Source organism: Trachypithecus francoisi, unplaced genomic scaffold (genome assembly GCF_009764315.1).
Source record: "Trachypithecus francoisi isolate TF-2019V2 unplaced genomic scaffold, Tfra_2.0 Lachesis_group2, whole genome shotgun sequence".
In the NCBI taxonomy this organism is placed as follows: Eukaryota; Metazoa; Chordata; class Mammalia; order Primates; family Cercopithecidae; genus Trachypithecus; species Trachypithecus francoisi.
In genome coordinates this window covers 116,277,415-116,286,020 of record NW_022681465.1, presented here as the reverse complement: position 1 = coordinate 116,286,020, position 8,606 = coordinate 116,277,415, and the positions used below count along the sequence as shown (strand labels likewise).

Below are 8,606 nucleotides of genomic sequence, written 5' to 3'. Positions count from 1 at the left end.
ACAGGCATGAGCCACTGCGTATGGCCGAAAATTGACTTTAATAACATAGATACGATGTGGAGAGATAAAGAATATGAATCACTGGCTTGGTTAAAATATTCCTGGGCTCTGATTCCGTGTCTTATCGGACACCTTCGGGAGGTTGATTTGAGCTCAAGTGTCCTCATGACAAGAAGAGAAAGCTTTAAACAGTGAGCATGAGGGTTTATTTGTGAACACTGACAATCAAATTCTAAAATTTATATGGAAATACAAAGGATCTAGAAAGCCAAAGCAATCTTAAAGAATAGTATTGGAACGTTTACACTACCAGGTATCAACAGTATTGGTGCCACGAGAAACAGACCAAGGAAAAGAACACAGAGCACAGAACCAGAGCCATGTCCTCAGTCATGTGATGAACAACACGGACGTCACTGCAGTTACTGTGGGAAAGGCCAGTCTTCTCTGTGAATGGTGCTGAGTCAATTTGGCATTTCTGTCAAAAAAAAAAAAAACCACAAAACATCATAAACAAAAATTAACTTAAAATGGAGCACAGACCTAAATGTAAAGCTAAAACTATGAAACTTCTAGAATAAAAAGGAGACAATCTTAGTAACTTTATACTTGGCAAACAGTTCATAAATATGACACAAAAAAACGTGAAAAAGAAAAACTTGATAAATTGGACATCGTCAAAACTAAAAACTTTTGCCCTAAAAGGCAAGCCACAGACTGGGAAGAAATATTTGCAAAACATATCAAACAAAGGATTTTATCTAGAATGTAAAAATTGCAAGCTGGGGTTGGGCGTGGTGGCTCATGCCTGTAATCCCAGCAATTTGGGAGGCCGAGACGGGCGGATCACCTAAGGTCGGGAGTTCGAGACCAGCCTGACCAACATGGAGAAACGCTGTCTCTACTAAAAATACAAAAAATTAGCCGGCCTGTAATCCCAGCAACTCAGGAGGCTGAGGCAGGAGAATCCCTCGAACCCAGGGGGCAGAGGTTGTAGTGAGCCAAGATTGTACATTGCACTCCAGCCTGGGCAACAAGAGCAAAATTCCGTCTCAAAAAAAAGGCCGGGTATGGTGGCTCACGCCTGTAATCCCAGCACTTTGGGAGGCCAAGGTGAGCAGATCACGAGGTCAGGAGATGGAGACCATCCTGGCTAACACGATGAAACCCCGTCTCTACTAAAAATACAAAAAATTAGCTAGGCATGGTGGTGGGCGACTGTAGTCCCAGCTACTCGGGAGGCTGAGGCAGGAGAATGGCGTGAACCTGGGAGGCAGGGCTTACAGTGAGCCGAGATAGCACCACTCCACTGCACTCCAGCCTGGGCGACAGAGGGAGACTCCATCTCAAAAACAAAAACAAAAACAGAAACTGCAGGCTGGGTGCAGTGGCTCATGCCTGGATAGCCAGACCTTTGGGAGGCCAAGGCAGACGGATTACCTGAGGGCAGGAGTTCAAGACCAGCCTGACCAATATGGCAAAACCCTGTCTCTACTAAAGATACAAAATTAGCTGGGCGTGGTGGCAGGCGCCTGTAGTCCCAGCTACTCAGGAAGCTGAGGGAAGAGAATTGCTTGAATCCTGGAGCCGGAAGTTGCAGTGAGCTGCCGGAAGTTGCAGTGAGCCACGTATTGCACTCCAACCTGGGCAACAAGAGCTAAGACAAGAGTGTTAAGACAAACAATCCAATTTGTAAAATAGGCAAAAAGACTTGAACCACTGGAAAAAAAAAAAAAAAGACGGCCGGGCTTGGTGGTTTACACCTGTAATCCCAGCACATTGGGAGGCCGTGGCAGGCAGATCACATGAGGTCAGGAGTTCAAGACCAGCCTGGCCAACATGGTGAAACCTCATCTCTACTAAAAATACAGAAATTAGCTGGGTGTGGTGGCACGTGCCTGTAATCCCAGCTACTTGGGAGGCTGAGGCAGGAGAATCACTTGAACCCGGGAGGCGGAGGTTGCAGTGAGCCAAGATCGTGCCACTGTACTCCAGCCTGGTGACAGAGCGAGACTCTGTCTCAAAAAAAAAAAAAAAAAAAAGACTTGAACAACCACTTCATTAAAATAGATAACAAAAGGCCGGCGCGGTGGCTCAAGCCTGTAATCCCAGCACTTTGGGAGGCCGAGGCAGGCGGATCACTAGGTCAGGAGATCGAGACCATCCTGGCTAACACGGTGAAACCCCCGTCTCTACTAAAAATAAAAAAAAAAATTAGCCGGGCATGGTGGCAGGTGCCTGTAGTCCCAGCTACTCGGAGGCTGAGGCGGGAGAATGGCATGAATCCGGGAGGCGGAGCTTGCAGTGAGCCGAGATCGTGCCACTGCACTCCAGCCTGGGAGAGACAGCGAGACTCCGTCTCAAAAAAATAAATAAATAAATAAATAAAATAGATAACAAATACCCACATGGAAAGATGCTTAATAGCATTAGCTGTTAGAGAAATGCAAATTAAAACCTCAATTTATTAAGGATGAGGCCAGGCGCAATGACTCACATCTGTAATCCCAGCATTTTGGGAGGCCAATGCAGACAGATCACCTGAGGTCAGGAGTTTGAGACCAGCCGGGCAAAGATGGTGAAAACCCACGTCTACTAAAAATACAAAAATTGGGCCGGGCACGGTGGCTCACGCCTATAATCCCAACACTTTGAGAGGCCAGGGCAGGTGGATCACCTGAGATCTGGAGTTCGAGACCAGCCTTGCCAACATGGTGAAACCCCATCTCTACTAAAAGTACAAAAATTAGCCAGGCGTGGTGGCAGGTGCCTGTAATCCCAGCTACCTGGGAGGCTGAGGCAGGAGAATCTCTTGAACCCAGCAGGCAGAGGTTTCAGTGAGCTGAGATCATGCCATTGCTTTCCAGCCTAGGCAACAAGAGCGAAACTCCATCTCAAAAAAAAAAAAAAAAAAACTGGGTGTGGTGGCTCATTCCTGTAATCCCAGCACAAGGTGGGCGATCACCTGAGGTCGGGAGTTCAAGACCAGTCTGCCCAACATGGAGAAACCCTGTCTCTACTAAAAATACAAAATTAGCCAGGCGTGGTGGCACATGCCTGTAATCCCACCTACAGGGGAGGCTGAGGTGGAGGTTGTGGTGAGCCAAGATTGCGCCATTGCACTTCAGTCTGGGCAATAAGAGTGAAACTCCATCTCAGAAAAAAAACCCCAAAATTAGCCAGGCATGGTGGCATGTGCCTGTAATCCCACATACTCAGGAGGCTGAGGCAGAAGAATCGCTTGAACCCGGGAAGCAGAGGTTGTGGTGACCGAAGGCTGCGCCACTACACACCAGCCTGAGTGACAGGACGCCACTCTGCCTCCAAAAATTAAATAAGTAAATAAACAGATTTATTAAGGCTGGGCGCAGTGGTTCAAGCCTATAATCCCAGCACTTAAGGAGGCAGAGGTGGATGGATCACTTGAGGTCAGGAGTTCAAGACCAGCCTGACCAACATGGTGAAACCCCATCTCTAGTCAAAACAAAAAAAAAAACAAAAAACAAAATTAGCCAGGTGTGGTGGCACACGCCTGTAATCCCACTTACTTGGGAGGCTGAGGCAGGAGAATCGCTTGAACCCAGGAGGTGCAGATTGCAGTGAGTCGAGATCACACCACTGCACTCCAGCCTCGGCAACAAAAGCAAAACTCCATCTCAAAAAATAAATAGACAGACAAATAAATAAAATAAATTAAGGATGAGCTTGTTAAAAATTTAAAACAACAACAAAACAGCAAAAACCCCACAATTTAGACACACTACCACTATGGCTAAAATTAAAAAGGCTTGGCTGGGCAGGGTGGCTCAAGCCTGTAATCCCAGCACTTTGGGAGGCCTAGGCAGGTGGATCATGAGGTCAGGAGATCGAGACTAACCTGGCTAACACGGTGAAACCCCGTCTCTACTAAAAATACAAAAAAAATTAGCCAGTGTGGTGGCAGGCACCTGTAGTCCCACCTACTTAGGAGGCTGAGGCAGGAGAATGGTGTGAACCCAGGAGGTGGAGCTTGCAGTAAGCAGAGATTGCGCCACTGCACTGCAGCCTGGGCGACAGAGCGAGACTCCGTCTCAAAAAAAAGGGCTTACTAGCTGGGTCCCATGGCTCCTGCCTGTAATCCTAGCACTTTGGGAGGCCCAGAGGCCCAGGTGGAAGGATCCCTTGAGCCCAGGAGTTTCAGACCAGCCTAGGCACCACGGTGAGACAGGGGTCTCACAAAACACCATCACCACCTTTAATTAAGCAAATTTTTTAAAAATGAAGGTTTACCAAACTAAGTGTCGGCCAGGATACACAGAAACAGAAACTTTCACTCACTGTTAGTGGCTTAATAAAAAGGTAAACATGCACCTGCCATATGACCCAGCCTGGGGATTTACTTAAGAGAAATGAAAGCATATGTCCACATAAAGATGAACAAAAATGTTCAGAGCAGTTTTATTTGCAGTAGCCCCCAAACTGGAAACAACCCAAATGTGCATCAACAGCTGAATGGAAAAACAAATTGTGTGGTGTTTCCATACAATGAAATACTACTCAAAGTAATGCATTGTTAATAAATGCAACAACATGGATAAATCTTAAAATAATTATGTGATGAGAAGCCAATGCCAAAAAAAATCTATACTGAGGCCAGGCACGGTGACTCATGCCTGTAATTCCAGCAGTTTGGGCAGCCAAGGCTGGTGGATCACTTAAGGCCAGGAGTTTGAGACCAGCCTGGTGAACATGGTGAAACCCCATCTCTACTAAAAATACAAAAATTAGCTGGGTGTGGTGGTGTGCACCTGTAATCCCAGCTACTTGGGAGGCTGAGACAGGAGAATCACTTGAACCCGGGAGGCAGAGGTTGCAGTGAGCTGAGATCGCACCACTGCATTCCAGCCTGGGCAACCAAGTGAGAGACTCCTCTCAAAAAAAAGAAAAAAAGATAATGGATACCACCAGATGGATACATTCATTATCTTGATTTTGAGAATGATTTCACATAACAAATTATTGAAATACTTCACATTATACGTTATAAATATATGTAGTTGGCCGGGCGTAGATCTCGCCTATAATCCCGGCCCTTTGGGAGGCTGAGGCGGGTGGATCATGAGGTCAGGAGATCGAGACCATCCTGGCCAACACCGTGAAACCACGTCTCTACTAAAAAAAAAAAAATACAAAAATTAGCCCAGCGTAGTGGCGGGTGCCTGTAGTCCCAGCTACTTGGGAGGCTGAGGCAGGAGAATGGCGTGAACCTGGGAGGCGGAGCTTGCAGTGAGCTGAGATCGTGCCACTGCACTCTAGCCTGGGCGACAGAGCGAGACTCCATCTCAAAAAATAAAAATAAAAATAAAATGTAGTTGATTATGTCAGTTATACCTCAATAAAACGATTACAGAAGTTTCCTAGGAGGTGGCACTACCAGCGGGCTGTGCCCCAGCTTGTGAGCTCCTGTGATTCTGGGTCTGTCCCTTGTAGTCAGGTGGGTGGGCTTAGCAGTTAGGACTGACTTCATTTCCTTCCACTGTCCGCACACATGGCACTTGTCCTTCAAACATGCCCAGCCACTTCCTTCCTTTACCCCCAGGTCTTCAAGGGACTGGAGTCTCCTTATTGTTCAGGTTTTAGCATGAATGTCAAGGGCCTTCACTGAGCACCACGTCTAAATTAGTTCCTACTCCTCACCCTGTCCCAAAATCACTTTCTGTATTTCCCTGGTTTGTTTTCTTCACTGTACGTATCAGAATTAGACATTCTTTTTATTTATTCTTTTATTTTTTTTGAGACGGAGTCTCGCTCTGTCGCCCAGGCTGGAGTGCAGTGGTGCAATCTCGGCCAACTGCAACCACTGCCTCCTGGGTTCAAGCGATTCTCCTGCCTCAGCCTCCCAAGCAGCAGGGGTTATAGGTATGCACCACCACGCCCGGCTAATTTTGTATTTTGAGAAGAGATGGGGTTTCTCCATGTTGGTCAGGCTGGTCTCGAACTCCCGACCTCAGGTGATCCACCTGCCTCAGCCTCCCAAGATGCTGGGATTACAGGCATGAGCCACTGCACCTGGCCAATTTTTTGTATTTTTATTAGAGATGGGGTTTCACCAAGTTAGCCAGGATGATCTCGATCACCTGACTTCATGATCCACCCACCTCAGCCTCCCAAAGTGCTGGGATTACAGGTGTGAGCCACCACACCTGGCCTGAATATTCTTATTCATTTAGTCATTCCTTTTTTTTGGTTAGAGATGGAGTTTCGCTCTTGTTGCCCAGGTTGGAGTACAGTGGCACAATCTTCGCTCACTGTAACCTCTGCCTCCTGGGTTCAAGCAATTATCCTGCCTCAGCGTCCTGAGTAGCTGGGATTACAGGCACCCGCCACCACGCCCGGCTAATTTTTTTCTATTTTTTAGTAGACATGGAGTTTCACCATGTTGGTCAGGCTGTTCTTGAGCTTCTGACTTCAGGTGATCCACCCACCTTCCCCTCCCAAAGTGCTGGGATTTACAGGTGTGAAACACCATGCCTGGCCCTCTTTTTTTTTTTTTAACACAAGGTCTCTATCGCCCATGCTGGAGTGCAGTGGCACAATCACTGTTCACTGCAGCTTTCACTTCCTGGGCTCAGGTGATCCTCCCACCTCAGCCTCTTGAGTAGCTGGGACTACAGTCACATGCCACCACACCCAGCTACTTTGTTTTTGTAGCGATGGGGTCTTGCCATGTTGGCTAGTCTACCCTTTCATTTTTATCATCTATTCTATTATCTTCCTCCCTCCTCAGTTGGCACCCCACTGAGAACCCAGATCCCTGGTTGCACCCAAAAGTGCTGTAGGTGCTGGTTGATAACTCTCAGCTGCCCCGGCCAATAACTGACTGACATGTAAAAGGAGGGTACAAAAGGCTGGCTCCCTTGCCTTAAGGAGGCCTAACTGTGGTGCTATATGTGCTCTGAGTTCCCCATGACAGCAAGCAGAAGCTAGGCTCCATGTGAGACCACACTCTGGCTGAGCCTTAGCCTGTTTTCTCTGCCGTCCTGCTTCCCTCACCCCCTTCTCCTGAGAGCACTTCCCCAATAATTCACTTGAACAAGAATGCTCATCTTAGGTTCTGCTTCTAGGGAACCTGACTCATGACACCCTCTGTTAGCTTCCTGAGAGACTATCTTGTTAGTTCCCCTAGAACAAATTCCTGTCTTAGACTCTGCTTATGACCACTCCCCTCATTCCCCTGCCAAGAATGACAGCTTAATGAGGGAATATCTTCTTCACTTCCCTGGAACTGTTCCTAGAACACAGTAGGTGCTCAATGATGCACTGAATGCATGCAAGGGAGAGCCCAGAGTCTATTTGACAGCTCAGTGGTCAGCACCCCTTCTTGTCCGGGGGTGGCCTGGCCTGGAGGCATTGTGAGTCACAGCAGGTGGACAGGAGCTGAGTGGGTCACAGATGGGACTAGCCCTGGGACAGCAGCTCCGCAACTCCACCACATCTTCCAGGTGAGGCACAACATACAGTGAGGATTAACGGGGAAGGATCCTCTGAGAAGATACAATCTCAAGGGTGGGCCTGGATGTGGGCTTCCAGAGACCATCTCCCTGAACCAGATCTTGGGGATGGTATGTACCGTCCAGCCTCTGTCCACCTATATGTGAGGGATAAGTGTCTTATGAATTAACGAAGACATAACAGAGGGGGAACCCTGCTCCAGTTCTTTCTCTTCTCATTGTCCATGGGCAGAAGAGGAATTAGAAACAACACATAACTCCCCTTTTCACATAACAGAATCAGTACTTACTGGGCCAGGGGGTGGGTGGGTGCAGGGAGAAGTGAGCAAAATGGGACTTGTCTGTTATCTGGACTTTGGACTCCCTGAGGGCATAGTTTGTTTGGAACAAATGTCATGTTTAGTGTGCACAATCCCTGTTACTTTGAGCCCTATGCATAGGTCTAGCCTATGGCACATACCCCAGGATGTCACTGGACTGTGGTCTGTATACACATGTCTTCCAAGCTGGATTAGGAGCATCTTGAGGGCAGGTAGAGGCTGTTCCGGGTCCCCTTCCCAAGACCAGAGCCTGGCACAGAGCGGATGCTAGTTCAAGTCCATCAAATGACTGAATGATGAGGGCAATAATGCCGTTGGCTATGGTAGACATCCTCCCAGATTGTTTTCAGAACCCAGATCTAACCCTGGCTTTGTAATCCTTCCACAATTCCCTCTTACCCACAAAAGGAAGTCTAAGCTTCTGAGCCTGCCTGTACAGCACCTTCACATAGTGCACTGGTCCACCTTCCCAGGTTCCTCTCCTGCTCTTCCCAGCACCAATCCTATCCAAGCTCGTGTTTACATCTGAAATATGAAAGTCCTGCCCTGCTGGATACAGTGGCTCATGCCTGTAATCTCAGCACTTTAGGAGACCGAGGCAGGCAGATCACCTGAGGTCAGGAGTTCGAGACCAGCCTGGCCAACATGGTGAAACCCTGTCTTCACTAAAAATAGAAAAATTAGCTGGGGGTGATGGCAGGCGCCTGTAATCTCAGCTACTCAAGAGGCTGAGACAGGAGAATTGCTGAAACCCGGGAGGCGGAGGTTGCAGTGAGCCAAGATTGTGCCATTGCAC

The 8,606-nt window shown here is 47.9% G+C and overlaps 1 long non-coding RNA gene across 1 annotated transcript; it reads right to left on the bottom strand.

The window, feature by feature from the left end:
- Positions 1-187: 187 nt before the first annotated feature.
- LOC117064372 lies at positions 188-8,467 on the bottom strand. Its single transcript, XR_004429408.1, has 2 exons — positions 7,951-8,467; positions 188-478 (listed from the first exon to the last, which is right to left on the bottom strand). It is a non-coding gene; the product is annotated as an uncharacterized LOC117064372 (long non-coding RNA).
- Between the last annotated feature and the right edge of the window lie 139 nt (positions 8,468-8,606).